Genomic DNA, 17,445 nt, shown 5'->3' on the forward strand with positions numbered 1-17,445 from the left:
CCAGCCAGAAAAATGGACCACTGGTTTGTACTATTTATTTACTACCTGATGACTCATCCCCACAAAAATAATGCTAAACTGAGATTAATGTTTGCCATCCAGAACTACAATTTTCTAATTTCCACAAACTCTGACCCAGTTGAAAAATAGCAATCAAATATATTCAGATACTGAATTGATGAATAATTTATTTTAAATGCATGTAGGGAACACATTAATAAATCACACTGACAATTCTTTCTATTAACATTTGAAGTAAAATTCATGTGTTTCATGAATTCAAGTGATGTGTACAAACAAACCACGTTGCAGGGTAGGCATTGGTCAACCTGGAGAGAGCATAAAGACCTTGGAGAGGCTGAGGTGGAGAGTAGCTAAACCACTGACTGCTAATCAGAATCCAATCCAAACTATGCTTTATATTAAGTTATAAGAAAATAACAGCAGTGCACATGACCCACAGGATAAGACTGATAACTGACAATCAACCTAAGTTTAATTTTAGTATTCAGTTACCAAGGCTGAAAAGAGGTTAAGCAATTTGAAATTGTGTGAGTAGGAGTGTTGGGTAATGATATAATCACAGGTGTTTTGTTTGGCTGTAACCTCGAGGTTCTGAGGCCGAGTGGCGAAGGTAACAACCCTGCGATCACAAATGCTGTGTTGATTCAATACATTAATTCTGCCGCCGACTAATTAACCTTAAAACACCAGATTATTTTATTGATGTGGGATATTCCCACTTTTGGGAATAGCTGTCTCCTGTCCAATAAGAAAACAAATAATTCCATAGAACCCAAATGTTGTATGAAATCATAGCATGAGAAAATAATTCTACATTACACCAGCTTAATTATAATTCAATTATTATTGTATTCACCAAATTATTCGATCAGCAAGTAGGCTAAGTGGAGCCAATCCAACATCAGTTCATATGTCAATTAAGTGTTGCAAGTTTTCTATCAAGCTGAAGTTGTCCATAAGCCGTAGAGATGCTGGTTCTGCTGTCGCAACTGAGTCAGGGTTATCAATGTTGCCTCCGGTTGTCTCCAAAATGGTGGATCGATCCCTCTTCAGTTCGGTCCCTGGAAAAGAAAAAAAGGTAAGAATGTCTTAATACTTTCTGTTCACACACTCACAGTTTAATAAAATATCAAGCGAAATGAAAAAGTGTGCATAGACAGCTATACAAGAACAATTGTGTCTAGCTAGCTGAGTTTGACTGCTCCAAAGTCCTTTTAGGCAAGTCCCTCCACTCGGCAGTCATATTGCAACACTTTTTGGGTACTCATCGGGCATCCTATTCGGCAGAAATATGCGTGCACAAGGCTTTACGACACCAGTGTGCTCCAGTGGCGAGTTCACAACACATGATTGGCACGATGTCTGCACAACACAGCACATAATTGGCTCAATGTAGTCACATCACACCACATGATTGGCTCAATGTATACACATGTCGACATTTTGGCGAAGAAGGGGTGGGATATGTGTAGACAACAGTACCCCATCCATTTCTATGGAGGATTTTTTGAGTGCTGTCTCCTCATTGGAAAGTCTTTGACTGATCTTGTTTTTATGCCTGTAACTCTACTCTACACCAGATGGGAGGAGTACCACCATGCTGCCCTCTGCAGCCTGTGCATTGGCAATAACGAGACCAAACATTGTTAATTCGAGCTTGCCTTTTAGATGTAACATTAGGTTGAGTCTATGCTTACCTAAATCTTATTTTGCTTTGACATTTTTATGTGCATGCACAAACAAAGTCGATGGAGAGGGGTGAAGGTTTAACCCACCTAAGCATTGGTTATTAAACCCAAAATTAGTTGTCAATGTTAAATAAATAGGTACATAAATTGAATAAATAACAAAATAATTAAAAATCCAGAAGAAGGACATACGATTTTCTAGTCAACGGGAAATGCTTTTATTTTGACAAGCGTGTTGCTTGGATACCAGAATTCGTTTATTTTACGTTCTACTCGATAACGTTACACTTGAATGAATACCGAGGTGAAGTTAGTTTGATATTTGATATTCGGATATTCGACAAATATTCAAAAAAAAAAATTATGCGGCCGGTTTCACCCCATGTTTGCAGACTGTGAAAACAGATGACCTGTCTACTTGCTCCCAGCCAACCTTAGGGACCGTCTAAAAAGTACCTTCTGAATTACCTTCATAGTCTTTTTTGTCAATAGCTTTGACATCATGTGACCTAGTGACTCCAAACTAATTCAAAATAGTTATCCTATATGGGACTCATCAGACACACCTCTTTTTATAGTCACTATATGCACACAGTATTTTATATGAATATTTTAAAGAAAATACCTTATTTCCCATAAGAAATGGTCTCCTGTTTTCAATACCTCCCAAGCCATGTGACCTAGTGACTCCAAACCAATGCAGAATATTTATCCTATATGGGACTCATCAGACACACCTCCTTTTTATAGTCACTGTATGCACACTGTATTTTATATGAATATTTTGTAAAAAAAAATACATTATATCCTATATGAATGGTCCTCCTTTTTCAATACCTCCCAAGTCATGTGACCTAGTGACTCCAAACCAATGCAGAATAGTTATCCTATATGGGACTCATCGGGCACACCTCTTTTTATGATCACTGTATGCACACTGTATTTTCTATGAATATTTTAAAGAAAATACATTATTTCATATAAGAAACAGTCTCCTTTTTTTCAATACCTCCCAAGCCATGCGCCCTAGTGACTCCAAACCAATGCAGAATAGTTACCCTATATGGGACTCATCAGACACACCTCTTTTTATAGTTACTGTATGCACACTGTATTTTATATTAATATTTTAAAGAAAATACAATATTTCATATAAGAAATAGTTTCAATACCTCCCAAGCCATGCGACCTAGTGACTCCAAACCAATGCAGAATAGTTATCCTATATGGGACTCATCGGGCACACCTCTTTTTATGATCACTGTATGCACACTGTATTTTATATTAATATTTTAAAGAAAATACATTATTTCATATAAGAAACAGTCTCCTTTTTTTCAATACCTCCCAGGTCATGTGACCTAGTGACTCCAAACCAATGCAGAATTGTTATCCTATATGGGACTCATCGGGCACACCTCTTTTTATGATCACTGTATGCACACTGTATTTTATATGAATATTTTAAAGATAATACATTATTTACCATAAGAAATGGTCTCCTTTCTTCAATACCTCCCAAGCCATGTGACCTAGTGACTCCAAACCAATGCAGAATATTTGTCCTATATGGGACTCATCAGACACACCTCTTTTTATAGTTACTGTATGCACACTGTATTTTATATGAATATTTTGTAAAACAAATACATTATTTCCTATATGAATGGACCTCTTTTTTCAATACCTCCCAAGTCATGTGACCTAGTGACTCCAAACCAATGCAGAATAGTTATCCTATATGAGACTCATCGGGCACACCTCTTTTTATGGTCACTGTATGCACACTATATTTTATATGAATATTTTGAAGAAAATACATTATTTCCCATAAGGAATGGTCTCCTTTTTTCAATACCTCCCAAGCCATGTGACCTAGGGACTCCAAACCAATGCAGAATAGTTATTCTGGAGTCACTAGGTCACATGACCTGGGAGGTATTGAAAAAAAGGAGACTGTTTCTTATATGAAATAATGTTTTTTCTTTAAAATATTAATATAAAATAAAGTGTGCATACAGTGACTATAAAAAGAGGTGTGTCTGATGAGTCCCATATAGGATAACAATTCTGCATTGGTTTGGAGTCACAAGGTCACATGACCTGTGAGGTATTGAAAAAAGAAGACTTTTTCTTTTATGAAATAATGTATTTTCTTTAAAATATTCATAAAAAATACAGTGTGCATACAGTGATCATAAAAAGAGGTGTGTCTGATGAGTCCCATATAGGATAACTAGTCTGCATTGGTTTGGAGTCACTAGGTCACATGACCTGGGAGGTATTGAAAAAAGAAGACTTTTTCTTATATGAAATAATATATTTTCTTTAAAATATTCATAAAAAATACAGTGTGCATACAGTGATCATAAAAAGAGGTGTGCCCAATGAGTCCCATATAGGATAACTATTCTGCATTGGTTTGGAGTCACTAGGTCACATGACTTGGGAGGTATTGAAAAAAGAGGACCATTCATATAGGATATAATGTTTTTTTTTACAAAATATTCATATAAAATACAGTGTGCATACAGTGACTATAAAAATAGGTGTGTCTGATGAGTCCCATATAGGATAAATATTCTGCATTGGTTTGGAGTCACTAGGGCACATGGCTTGGGAGGTATTGAAAAAAAGGAGACTGTTTCTGATATGAAATAATGTATTTTCTTTAAAATATTAATGTAAAATACAGTGTGCATACAGTGACCATAAAAAGAGGTGTGCCCGATGAGTCCCATATAGGATAACTATTCTGCATTGGTTTGGAGTCACTAGGTCACATGACCTGGGAGGTATTGAAAAAAGAAGACTTTTTCTTATATGAAATAATATATTTTCTTTAAAATATTCATAAAAAATACAGTGTGCATACAGTGATCATAAAAAGAGGTGTGCCCAATGAGTCCCATATAGGATAACTATTCTGCATTGGTTTGGAGTCACTAGGTCACATGACTTGGGAGGTATTGAAAAAAGAGGACCATTCATATAGGATATAATGTTTTTTTTTACAAAATATTCATATAAAATACAGTGTGCATACAGTGACTATAAAAAGAGGTGTGTCTGATGAGTCCCATATAGGATAAATATTCTGCATTGGTTTGGAGTCACTAGGGCACATGGCTTGGGAGGTATTGAAAAAAAGGAGACTGTTTCTGATATGAAATAATGTATTTTCTTTAAAATATTAATGTAAAATACAGTGTGCATACAGTGACCATAAAAAGAGGTGTGCCCGATGAGTCCCATATAGGATAACTATTCTGCATTGGTTTGGAGTCACTAGGTCACATGACCTGGGAGGTATTGAAAAAAGAAGACTTTTTCTTATATGAAATAATATATTTTCTTTAAAATATTCATAAAAAATACAGTGTGCATACAGTGATCATAAAAAGAGGTGTGCCCAATGAGTCCCATATAGGATAACTATTCTGCATTGGTTTGGAGTCACTAGGTCACATGACTTGGGAGGTATTGAAAAAAGAGGACCATTCATATAGGATATAATGTTTTTTTTTACAAAATATTCATATAAAATACAGTGTGCATACAGTGACTATAAAAAGAGGTGTGTCTGATGAGTCCCATATAGGATAAATATTCTGCATTGGTTTGGAGTCACTAGGGCACATGGCTTGGGAGGTATTGAAAAAAAGGAGACTGTTTCTGATATGAAATAATGTATTTTCTTTAAAATATTAATGTAAAATACAGTGTGCATACAGTGACCATAAAAAGAGGTGTGCCCGATGAGTCCCATATAGGATAACTATTCTGCATTGGTTTGGAGTCACTAGGTCACATGACCTGGGAGGTATTGAAAAAAGAAGACTTTTTCTTATATGAAATAATATATTTTCTTTAAAATATTCATAAAAAATACAGTGTGCATACAGTGATCATAAAAAGAGGTGTGCCCAATGAGTCCCATATAGGATAACTATTCTGCATTGGTTTGGAGTCACTAGGTCACATGACTTGGGAGGTATTGAAAAAAGAGGACCATTCATATAGGATATAATGTTTTTTTTACAAAATATTCATATAAAATACAGTGTGCATACAGTGACTATAAAAAGAGGTGTGTCTGATGAGTCCCATATAGGATAAATATTCTGCATTGGTTTGGAGTCACTAGGGCACATGGCTTGGGAGGTATTGAAAAAAAGGAGACTGTTTCTGATATGAAATAATGTATTTTCTTTAAAATATTAATGTAAAATACAGTGTGCATACAGTGACCATAAAAAGAGGTGTGCCCGATGAGTCCCATATAGGATAACTATTCTGCATTGGTTTGGAGTCACTAGGTCACATGACCTGGGAGGTATTGAAAAAAAGGAGACTGTTTCTTATATGAAATAATGTTTTTTCTTTAAAATATTAATATAAAATACAGTGTGCATACAGTGACTATAAAAAGAGGTGTGTCTGATGAGTCCCATATAGGATAACAATTCTGCATTGGTTTGGAGTCACTAGGTCACATGACCTGTGAGGTATTGAAAAAAGAAGACTTTTTCTTTTATGAAATAATGTATTTTCCTTAAAATATTCATAAAAAATACAGTGTGCATACAGTGATCATAAAAAGAGGTGTGTCTGATGAGTCCCATATAGGATAACTATTCTGCATTGGTTTGGAGTCACTAGGTCACATGACCTGAGAGGTATTGAAAAAAGAAGACTTTTTCTTATATGAAATAATATATTTTCTTTAAAATATTCATAAAAAATACAGTGTGCATACAGTGATCATAAAAAGAGGTGTGCCCAATGAGTCCCATATAGGATAACTATTCTGCATTGGTTTGGAGTCACTAGGTCACATGACTTGGGAGGTATTGAAAAAAGAGGACCATTCATATAGGATATAACGTTTTTTTTTTACAAAATATTCATATAAAATACAGTGTGCATACAGTGACTATAAAAAGAGGTGTGTCTGATGAGTCCCATATAGGATAAATATTCTGCATTGGTTTGGAGTCACTAGGTCACATGGCTTGGGAGGTATTGAAAAAAGGAGACCATTTCTTATGGGAAATAAGGTCTTTTCTTTAAAATATTCATATAAAATACTGTGTGCATATAGTGACTATAAAAAGAGGTATGTCTGATGAGTCCCATATAGGATAACTATTTTGAATTGGTTTGGAGTCACTAGGTCACATGATGTCAAAGCTATTGACAAAAAAGACTATGAAGGTAATTCAGAAGGTACTTTTTAGACGGTCCCTAAGGTCGGTTGGGAGCAAGTAGACAGGTCATCTGTTTGTACATTGTCTGCAAACACGGGGTGAAACCGGCTGCATAATTTTTTTTTTTTGAATATCTGTCGAATATCCGAATATCAAATATCAAACTAACTTCACCTCGGTTGAATGAATAGACTTTGAATCAAAACCTTTTACTCCTTGACACCTTTCTATCGTGAATCATTTTTAATACCTCTTAAGTCGTTTTACTATTTCTACTTTGTCCTTAATCTTCCCTCATTGTTTTCACGTCTTTATCCACTTCTTCTGAACGCCGGTGAGTAATTTATCTGCTAGCAAAGATTGTTAAGGCTAGCGAGTGATTAGCATCGCGTAGCAGCAATTGCATTAGAATGGGGCTAGCATGTAGCATGCTAGGATAACTTTGAGCTAATTGAATGATATAAAAAAAACAATCGGAGATTTACGTTTACTGTACTGCTTTGTTACTGTACTTTAATGTTAGTGTTTTAATATTAATATGATATGTGAATGTTATTGAATATGACAAGTGTAATTAGTAGATGGTGTACTATGATTTTATGAGATATTCACCTTATTCCGCGCGCATACATGGGGGCGCTAGCTTTGCCCACATTGTCTCCGAACTTCCGTTTGAGCAGTAGCATCCATTGCGATACATTGAGATAGCAGAGCTCTATCGAGATGACTGGCATCATATGTTATGGGTCATCCTAAAGTTAGGAACGTTTATTTAGGATTTTGATGACTTAAGACATTTCTGTTATACACCTTTCCTATCTGAAGTTAGGAAAACACTGACTTTGGAGCGGCTGTTCTGTAATGCCTTTCTAAACTAGTTACCATAGTTACCAAACAGATACGGATTTGCGAGTTTCTCGATACGATACAGCGGCCACTGCCGCATATCGTCTACCCACTCCATAGGGGTGAATAGCCTTGGGTAGCGAAGTACAATTGCAAATCTGACCTCATGATGGCATTTGTCGTTTTCCTCCCAAGTTAGCCTCTCTATCCTCTTCTGCTGTGTTATCCCCATAGATATATACACTAGATGTCGCCTTGACTACTGCTGTTCATTGGAACGAATGCGTCAATCGAGACGCCATCTTGCTTCAGTGATCCACTCCTCTATAATGCATTAGCGTCAATCTGGGCAAAGATCTAGCGAAAATAAAATCACCATAAATCGTCAAAATCTCAAGCAATTATCTAATTTTTTGGGTTGTTCCAACTGACAGGCATGTATTTATGGTTGAGTCTACAGAAAACTAAGCTTAAGACGATAATAAAGATACATTTTACCCGTCTAGCCCCAAAGACTCCTATTCGTTCTGCACTAGCTAGCGGCGGCCCCTAGAGGAACAATGAGTAAACTGCAACCAGGTTCGATACAATGAAAGTAAACAGGCTCTTCGTAGACAGGCTCTGGTTGAGGCCACATACCCCTCGTCTCGTTTACTCATGTAAGTTGTAATCTCACCAGAAGTTGCTGTAGATCTGTAGAACATTTACCTCTGCTACTACATAGGCTACGCCAGTCGTTACTTTTATAATCATGGGTCAGTGCCATGGGCAAACGAGATGTAGCTGAATTCATAAATGACAAAGCCATGAGAAAGGTGATTTTCTTACGTTTCAACAACAAAGAAGCCGATCTGCCATCATTGTGAGAAGTTCCCAAATTTGTCGCTAATCGCTAAAAAGGTTTTCTATCGCTGGGGATGGCCAAACGTCGCTAATAGGTAACGCTGACAATACAGGAGAACTAGTTTAGCGATTCAGATCCCTGTACAAAGATGGCGGCGGTGTTGACGCATGCTGAGAAGCAGAAGGCGACATCTAGTGTATATATCTATGTGTTATCCCAATGAAGCTAACTAGACGTAGCTAACCGACCGGAAGTTTAAAGACAATGTGGAATTGTAAAAAATGGGCGGGGCTGAATAAGGTGAATATGCAGTAACGGACTCCCCAGAGAAGACGTTAGTTTGGCATGTTCTAAGACACGAGCTAGTAGCCTGTGTGTGTGAGATGAAAGTGGAACCCTTTCTCTCATGGTTGGTGACCGAAAACGTTGGCTATGTTGTGCCTCTCTTAATTGAAATGTTGTTTTCTGTAGCCCACACTACTAAATTTGGAGGCAGCAACCTGAAGGGGAAGGATAAGCTGCCACTGCTCGGAACCCGGAGTATGCAGCACAATAAAACGTAAGTAAAACTTAAGGACAGTCTGCACAAATTCAAAAAAAGTGCAGCTCTTATACCTGAAAGCTAAAGGTTTTCTTCTTTGCTTGCAGGCCCTGCAGCAGCAGCAGTAGGAGGAGGGGAGGAGGAGGAGCAGCAGCAGCAGCACATCAAGTCATCGGCAGGAACTCCCAAATTAAATTAATTTAAATAAATGGTGTAATCAAATGTGAAATGTCGCTCTGATCTTCTTAAACCAAGTGAGTGGGCAAATGAGGACTGCATCTGCAGATCCGCCCAGAGCTGTTTTTGTAACATCCTGACAACATTCTGGCGACCTCCAACATGGGTTTCAATGTTGCTATAACGTTGCGGTTACGTGGCCATTAAGTTGCAGGAAGGTTGCCTGCATGTCGCCGATATGTCGCGGTAATGTTGTCAAATAACGTGGCGGCAACATCAAGGCGTCTTTCACTTTTCCGGTTGCCGCCACGTTGGAAATTAACGTGGCGGCAACGTAAACATTGGTTGGAAAATCACGTTGCGGCCACGTGATGGCCACGTTAGTGTGTTTGCTGGGGATGCAATAGTTTTGCACAAATTGAAGCAGACATAGCAGGCCTACACCAAATGGTGAAAAACGTTCACGTGTGATGAAGTCTTGGGTAGTCTATGTTATTCATATGGCAAGCGATTTTAACATTTACCTGCTAAGTTTGACTATCTGGAATTAACATGTAGATATCAACAACATCTTTCTGACTAGTCACAATTACATTTTGGATAGTTGGAATTGTCATTCAAGATATCTGTAGGCTAATGTAATTGTGACTAATCGAAACGTCAGATAGATCTGTAATTTAGTTTTGACCAGGCAAAACTGAATTACAGATATCTGTCATCACGTCATTGAAAACAACATTCAACTCGTCACACATCTTAAATGACAATTGCAGATATCTTTAATTCAGTTTTGACTAGGCAGAATGAAAGGTGAAGATATCTCAAACGTCATAAAGACTTGTGCAAATTATTGTGCAAGACGTTGCTCTTTAGATCCGTAGCAGAGCCCGCTACTTATTAGACATTCTCTGTCCGTAGGCTAATTTCCCCTCCCCAACATAATCGAAGAAGAAGTGGGCTTATTTCCTTATTTCTATGAATGGAAGAAGCAGTCATGGCTGTAATGTCTTGTTGACATCTAAAATAACTAAAACTCAGGGACACGTGTGGTTTATAGACTCTCACGTTATCAACTGATCTCTGTTTCGTAGCCTACATAAATTAGTAGCAGCTAGGCCTAGGCTAGCCTACTAAATGCATCATAATGGTGTTGGCTGTAGGCTAATCGAAAAAATCAAAGCAACATTGAATCATCAATTATTGCTGCCAGCTCCTGTCTTGCATAGGCTGCAGCATTAAAAAGACGATTAAAAACTCCTTGCCCTCTGGCTGCTCTGACATGATGCTAATTAGTGCTAATTACAAAGTTAACAGTTAACAGGTGCTATGTGATTTGATGATTTGAACAATACGCTCTGCTCCCGCCTAAGACTACGTTTACACGAAGCAGGGTATTTTCCTAAACGAATTTCTGGCCATCTACGTTTGCAAATAAAACTGCATTTACACGAGACCGTTTTTTTTTTTAAATGTGTTTACAGAACCTGTGTACATGCTGTCATGAGCACGCCAAACCACAGTGGCAGTCTAACGATAAGCTCAAGCTCACATTAACCAATCAGAACCCTGAAAAGTGCACGTGAGAACATGTAATTAGGGGAGTTCGACTTGCGGCAGATCTGACTTGATGTGATGCATGCTGGGTTGAACACAATGCATACTGGGATGGACGCAATGCATACTGGTTAGAAATTCTGTCCGACTTCTGTCAGCCGGGGAGGGACCAAGGGGGCAGGCAAATTCCCGGAAGTAGAAGAATCGACGTAGGCTGGAGGGACCACCTCTCTGCTAACTCCCATAGAAGGCTATTCATTCTAGGATTTTTTTGAAATACCATAACTTCATATAACATATATCCTGTGTCGATATTGTAGCTTCTGTGTAATCCACATAAACACTACAAAGGCAAAACAGACTCCACTACCTCGTCCGTAACGTTGGTTACCCGTAAGAAGAATGGTTAGCTTGTCCGGTTGGAGGGAAGCTAGCTTTGACGTAATCTCTTCTTCGCGCCGTAGGGAGATAACCGTATTGTTTGGATAAGAAGCTCAGTCCACCTTACTGTCTGACGGTAACTCATAAGCAAAACCTAGCATACACGACCGTATGTTAAGGTAAAGCATTACACAGAGGCAAACCAATAATAATAAAAAAGTAAACCTAATGTTTTAAAAAACGGCACTAATCATTTCAGAGGTTTTCGATGGATTGACCGTAGGTCGGAAAAGTGGAAAGAAGATTAGCTTCAAGGCTGTAACTTTTTAATTTTGTTTTAGCATGACTGTTTTTGAAGATGATCATGTATGGTAGCTTCAACATTAACACGACTTGGTGAGGATGATATTATTAATAATACATAAATAAATGTTTAACTTTGATGACTTTGAAGGCGAAGGAAGTGTGAGAAGAATTTCTGTGTATATCTATCATATGAGTTACAAGATTCAGTTCGATGGCTAACGTCACGAAGTTAAGTGTGAGTCTGCGCAGTACTGGGGGGACCAACTGAAAAATCGTTCTATTTGACTCAGTGCCCTCCCATTGAAAACGACGGAGTCTGTTCGTCCATTTCTTTTACTGTCTATGGGAGGGACTTACCACCGTGACACCATGTCACATGGCCTTAAAATATCGCGGGAGTCTTACCTAGCGTTCATGGGCTTCGTAAAAACCTTTCTCCGAGTGAAAACATCATCATTCCGCGTCATTCACGTCACGTAATGTGTGAGTCAGAGGTCGGAAACTGGGGCTAGATTTTGCTAACAGAGTTGCCCAGTTAGGGGCTCGTCATCACTTTTGTCGTCACGTTGTAGTTCGTTTGTAGTCCATGTGGCCTTTCATGTCCAACAGTTTAATGTGAACTTGGGAATTTGCCGTTTTTGTCACTTAAAAGCTGCATATCTTTCTTTCACCAGCATCTTACACTATATTTTTAAGCAAATACAGTTGTTTGTTTAGGATTAGTGAGTGTATGTTTTAACCTTTGTTGTGGCATCCGTGTTTGTCACACATTCCGATGGCAAAGCACATGAACACTTGCTGTCGGAAAAACAAAGTAGCCATGGGGGCGGTCCTTGTCATTCCGAGGTGCTCTGAATGCACCATTAGCCTGCAGACAGATCTTGCAGTTGCCTTCCACGAGCTGCACGAGCTGAAACACGCCCTCATGACGTCAGTTCAAAGACGTGATAGGGCCATTTGGGAGGAATGTCCTCATGACGATTATGACTAGAGGCTCATGCTGCTTCCTTATGTTGGAATATGCGAAAATAAACAGAAATCGAAGGGATAGCTTCTTATACGTGATTTCTGCAACAATGGTAGGCTAGCCTACTGAAAAAGTTTGGATATTCTGTTATTTTCTGCTGTTGGCTAAATAGATAGACACACATATAGGGAAAACACTTGATATTGAATTTATGTGCTACAATGCAGGCCTGTTAACTGTATGACAACAGTGGTTTATTTAAACTACATCATAAGAATTTATTTCGTCAGTCATCATGCTCATTTTAATGAGTAAGAATGAAAGTTCTGCTGTGTTTATTGCAAACAACATTCCGCGATATCTCCCGCGAGTCACGTCAGGCAGACTGTAGCCTTTCTGTCCGGGATGAGCTGCCCTCTGTTGTAGCTCCTCCCGGCTAGCCTCTGAAGCAGTAGGAGTTAAGTCTTATAGAGACGAATGACCCATAGACCTCTGAAGTTCGCCTACAAAAAAGATCCAAAACGGCCATCTTTGCCCATATAAGGAGATCCGGTTGTTAATTGAAGCTAACTACCTATGGCAAATTGCATTGCAAGTTAGCTCTGGAGTAGCAAAAATCTAAGTGTGCCGCCTTCACTTACCGGAGATCACAGTATCCACTCGAAGGCAGAGGACAAAAGTGTGTTCAGGAAAACGTCTGCATTTCAGACTTTTTCATCCCCACGAGACTTTAACAGGTGCGATTATTCAAAATCCCCATGTTATTTTCCCATAGGAAAAATCGCCAGATACCGGATGTCAAAGATGGCAGCTTTTTTGTAGGCGAACTTCAGAGGTCTATTAGACCAGCCTCAGACGAGTCCAGGAAGTGACGTCAATTCCAGAAATAAGTACATAATTTACTTTACTCTTTATGGAGAATACAGTGGGAAAAAACGTGTTTTCTTTTACAGTTCATGGAAAAAATAGTCACATTAGGTAGAATCTTTTTATTATTATTCGTAATTCACATGTATTTATTAAATAATCGATCGCGACTGACTGTCCACGTGATCTGCCAGTCAGCTGGGAGGAGCTCGTGACTCACGCATAGGGACTCACGGCAGATATTGCGCGAAATGTTGGTTTATTTAAATGTTGGTATCGTTTAGATGTCCTTCCTATTCATTAACATGAACATGATGACTGGCTAAATAAATGACTACGATGTTTAATAAACCATTGTAGGCATACAAGTTATCATTATATCACATCAATTAGTTTTCTGTAGGCTAGGCTAGTGTGACATGCTTTACACTAGGCTACAGCATAAAAATAGGCTCAACAATAGGCTATCAACACGTTTGCAGTATCACTGTTGCAGAAATCACATACAAGAAAGCATCCTCTTGATTGTTTGTACATTTTTGCATATTCCAACATATGGAAGCAGCATGAGGAAACTTGTCGTTTTTCTGCCTTATTTTCTAACTACTTTTACGAGTCTGCAGTATCACCGAGTACAGCTGTTACAAGAGGGTCTAGCGTCCCTTTGTTATGACGCAACTTCCTGCGACGGTCATTCGTCGGAAAATGACTTAACTCCCTCTCCTCTGAAGATCACGTTTACGTAGAAAGCCAGACGAAAGTCAGACTCAGACAAGATGAACAAGCCTAATGTTGGTAGCACATTTGGTGTACTTCCGTCACATACTGTGACGTTGGCTGCCCAAAACTCTGTTTACCACAGTTTACAACCAAACGCATAAACAAAGTTTTCCAAAAAAAAAACCACTTGGCCGGAGTTTTTTTGGATAACCGTTTTGCGGGGCGAATTCTCCGTTTGCGTCTAAATGAAAGGCTCAAACGTAGGGAAATGTCTTCGTTTATAAAAATACACATGCTCGTGTAAAATCTAAAGTGCGGGCCTAATTTGCATAGCAATACAGATATCTCTAACGTCATTTCGCCTAGTCAAAACTCTAATTCAAGATATCTATAATTACATTTTGACTAGGCAGAATGAAAGTTATAGATATCTCCAATTTCAGATATCTCTAATCAAAACTCATTCAAGATATCTACAACTTGATAATAGATATCTACAATCAAATTATGACTATCCCTAACTCCAGTTTGAGATATCTACAACGTCATTTTGACTAGTCATAATTCCATTTACAGATATATGTAATTTCGCCTAGTCAAAACTTAATTCAAGATATCTGAAAAGGAACATGAAGATATCTTGAATTGAGGTGAATTAAAGATATCTTCAACTGGAGTTATGACTCAGAATCAAATTGTAGATAGGCCTATCTCTAAGTGGATTTACAGATATCTACAATTCAATTGCAGATATCCGTAATTCACATAGTGGATATCTGCAACTGAATTGTAGATATCCGTAATGATAAACCCCATAGAAATGAATGGCAAATGTGGCGTCATTTGTCCTAGGAAGTATGTCTTTGTGGATATCTGAAATGACAATTATGGATAGGAAGAATTCAATTGCAGATATCTAAAATGTTCGTTTTGACCAGGCAAAACTGAATTACAGATATCTGCAATACATATCCAGTCTAGCGGGTAAATGTTAAAATCGCTTGCCATATATTCACCTATTCTGATTTTGAAGGAGAATATCCTGTTGGAGATTATGATCGATCGTCTATTGACAGTGATGGTCACGGTGTGAATGGAGGTGCGTCTTTCCGTGCCTCTGCCCAACATAGCTTGGAGGTTGCAGTGGTAATCCTGATGATGTCCGTAATGGACGTGGTACAGACAGCAGGGGTTGTAGAAATAGGACTCTGAAGAACTACAAAGTCACCCGCGATATAGGAAGTGATTTGACCAGGATACTTTATTGTAAGCCTTGTGGTTATAGGCTAGTAATAGTTTACTATTGTTGGTATACATCTTAGGTGTTTTCCTGTTAATTTGTTATGTGGGTAATATGACAAAAAAAGAAAGTAGCCTAAATCTGCTCAAATATGTTCATCCAGCATTTACTGAAAGGTGCATAATTTGCTTGCCATCCAGTGGCAAATTAGATGGGTAAATGTACGCCCTTCATAAACTTTTGTTTCACATTTACAGTATACTTTATCTCTGGCCACTTTCAAGCCATGGCCTTTTGAAATTTTGATATAAAAATCCAATGGTTGCTTTCTAAACACTGACGCCTAGTTTGCCAGGTTTAAAACAGTTATGAGAAGAAAATATTTTTATTTGGTGTGAAACACACACATAGGCCTACCTGTTTTTATGCTTATTTGTTTGTTTTTATAATTTGTATTCATATTTATTTAATCATTATTTTATTTGTAAGCTAAGGATGCTAGCACAGGTGTCTAAAAATAGATACATTTAGTCTTGCACTTTCTGTTTGTAGTTTTGTGTTTGAAAAAACATTGCATTTTAGGAAATAGCCGTTATTTTTTTGTATTATTCTTTAACACTGAAGTGGCCCTCCAACGAGATGACATTGGCAGAAGTGGCCCCTGGCTCATTTGAGTTTGAGACCCCTATCTTAAAGTGATGAGATGAGCGTGTTTACCATTTACCACATAGCGCTACAAACATGAAAGCAAGGGGACCAACCACACTTTATACCAGAGTTTTTAAAGGAAAATGTCACTGTAACATACCGCTGTTTTGCCATTTCTAACATTTGACCCAGTCTAGCATTGGCATAATATGCATCGGCTGTTGGTTTGTGTTTGTCCATAGCCTAGGCATACTCTTTACTGTTGATTATGACGGGTAGGCTATAATAAGACAGTCTAGGTATATTTCAACATATTAAAAATCATTTTGAATGTTGTTGTATAGTGGTTTATTTGTTTTCACCACCAAAAAAATATTTCTGGAGTTGAAGGCCTAAAACTTCCCCTCACCTGAGCTATTACTTCGTAGCCTAGACAATCAGGAATAGTTATTCCTCCAACAGAATGATCACCAACAAGTGATAATCTTTACAAAGCAACAAAAACCATGAAAATATTTATATATTAATTTGCTAGTAGCCTATCAGGGATGTAGTGGAGGCTAAACACAACACAGTTTATCCACCTCTGAAATTTCAGAAATAGAATACACCTCTTATTAGAGTTTATATCCACTTCTCAAAAGAGTTTATCACCAATTGGAACTTTTCACATGAAAAAAAGCACACTGTATTATCCACATTCACAATATTAGAAACATTGGACAATAACCTCCACCATCATCAAACATGCTCTGAATGCCTTTTTAAAAATCTGATGGCGAAAAAACTGCATGGCGAAGTCCACCTTACCATGATCACAGAAGTCATAGTTTACCCGCCTCTTACCACTACACCTCTGGCTAGTATAAATCATGGCAGATCTGATATGTTAAAATTAGCAAATGATTCTCTGCTGTGGATCTTCAAATTCATTGTGGTGTATCATGTGTTTTATGTTCTGTCTATTGTATTACTTGACTTAAAAGTAGCAAGCCTAATTTAGTCTCTAAATGTTTAACACTTTACCAATTTTTTCACCTTTCCACTGAAACGTTTGAGGTGATACATGCACGCATGCTTGAGGAAGCCCTATCAGGCCTATAACACATTCAGTTTAATAAAAAAAAAACCAATTCGATTTTACACACTAGACATGAAATTGAAGTTGGAGGTGATGGGGTTTCAACATGAATCTTTCGCAAATCCAGTGTTTTATGATTACTACACCTGGACACTTTCACATTTCACTACATGCTAGACTATCTGTCCGCATTCAAAGACCATCTAGCCCTGAAGCCCGAAATTCCGTGTAACGTACTGGTTGGACAGTTTGGTTGCAGTACTTCGCGGAGTGCGTAATTGATCGCTGTGGATTATGGGTAAAGAAGTGACTCCCTCCTTCCCTGTGCCTTAACTGACAACATTTCAGCAG

At 38.0% G+C, this 17,445-nt stretch overlaps 1 long non-coding RNA gene across 1 annotated transcript; it reads left to right on the forward strand.

Moving 5' to 3' along the window:
* The first annotated feature begins 1,013 nt into the window (after positions 1–1,013).
* On the forward strand, positions 1,014–9,718 carry LOC143124826 (uncharacterized). Its single transcript, XR_012987102.1, has 3 exons — positions 1,014–1,102; positions 9,084–9,171; positions 9,261–9,718. It is a non-coding gene; the product is annotated as an uncharacterized LOC143124826 (long non-coding RNA).
* Positions 9,719–17,445: the final 7,727 nt, after the last annotated feature.

Source organism: Alosa pseudoharengus, unplaced genomic scaffold (assembly GCF_046254945.1).
Source record: "Alosa pseudoharengus isolate Yale_2024_CS ecotype anadromous, Long Island Sound unplaced genomic scaffold, YU_APseudo_1.1 YU_APseudo_1.1_scf_15, whole genome shotgun sequence".
In the NCBI taxonomy this organism is placed as follows: Eukaryota; Metazoa; Chordata; class Actinopteri; order Clupeiformes; family Clupeidae; genus Alosa; species Alosa pseudoharengus.